Raw genomic sequence first — 1,575 nt, 5'->3', positions numbered from 1 at the left:
GATATTTGTATACTTTGTTCAAGCAGCACTATTCACAACAGTTAAGAGAGAGAAACAATCTAAGTGTCCATTGATGGATGAATGGAAAAGCAAATGTGATATACACACACATCCCAGAATACTATTCACCTTCAAAATGAAATGAAATGTGTTGCATGCTACTACATGCTTGAGCCTCAGAGGCATTACGGTAAGTGAAATAATGCAGGGTTCAGTGAGTTAAGCTGCTGCTTGGGACCCCCACAACACCTATCAGAGAACCAGTTCATAGCCAGGTTACTCCACTTCTGATTCAGTTTCCTGGTAATGCACCTGGGCTGTATGATCTTAGAGAAGTGAGAGGTACATTCTACCAGCAAAGGAAAGAAAGTGTTCTATTTAATGGAATTTTCCACCCAGGTTCTCATGGAAGTCCACTTATGCAAATGAAGAATTTATTTTGTCTGGCTCTGACAGACTTGTGCAAATGAGGTATCCTGAATTATACAGTGTGTAACCTCCAGTTGCAGGACCACATGGTGAGATAAGACTTATTCAGAAATTATCATCTCAGCTGTTGAAGCAGAAACATACATAGACAAGAGCGATAGAGCAGTGTTCTATTTCTGTGCTTTTTGGAACGCAGACCAACATAGTAGTAAATGTCTGGCTGGTTCTGTTTTGAATGGCTCTTGAATTGGCTGCTCAGAATCTATCTTGAAGATTAAACTTTTCACAGGGTTTACATTTCCCCTGTTGTATCAAAACCCATCAGTAGGCAGTACTGATGATCACTTATGTCATGTTCTATTACAGTGCTACAGCAGTTGATGACCTGTTCCAGACCCATTCAGTCTCACATTAGGATCTTCATAGCAGGCAGTGGTCCATTGAACAACTAGAATTACTTACAAGAGTCACCCAGGTACCTGTCATATCTGAATCAAAACCTCCTGGGTGGATGGGGCTAGCACGTAGCACAGGGGGTTGAGCTGCTGCTTGTGATGCTAGCATCCAACATTAGGTTGCAGGTTTGAGTCCCAACTGCTCCACCTCTGATCCAGTTCCTGTTAATGTGCCTAGGGAAGCAACAGAGGATGGTTCAAGTGCTTGGGCCCCTGTCAACTACGTGGGAGACCAGGAGCTCCTGGCTCCTGGGTTTGGCCTGGTCCAAAGATAGTTGATACGGCCATTTAGGAGTGAACCAGCAGATGGAAGATCTCTCTGTGAGTGTGTGTATGTGTTTTTGTCATTATGTCCTTTAAAGAAATAAGTAAATTAAAAAAAAAAAAAGAACCAGTATTTTAAATAAGATCTGTTATAATTTCTGAGTGAAGTAAGTCCATAGTCATAAGGTGTTGGGCTAATATAATTCTGGAGAGTTGTCCTGTAGGCACCTGTTAGACAAGATAGAATGACCTTACAGAGAAGCTCTATTCTTAATCCCAGGATGAGAAGACACTAAAAACTGTAAGGTGGGGCCATTGTTGTGGTGCAGTGGTTTAAGTCATCCATCTCTATGATTCCTGCATACCCTATTGGAGCACTATTTCAAGACCTGGCTGCTCCACTTCTGATCCAGCTCCCTGCTAATAT

This window comes from Ochotona princeps, chromosome 4 (assembly GCF_030435755.1).
Source record: "Ochotona princeps isolate mOchPri1 chromosome 4, mOchPri1.hap1, whole genome shotgun sequence".
NCBI lineage: Eukaryota > Metazoa > Chordata > Mammalia > Lagomorpha > Ochotonidae > Ochotona > Ochotona princeps.
The sequence above is the reverse complement of the archived record's forward strand: the minus strand, read 5'-3'. Positions refer to the sequence as shown.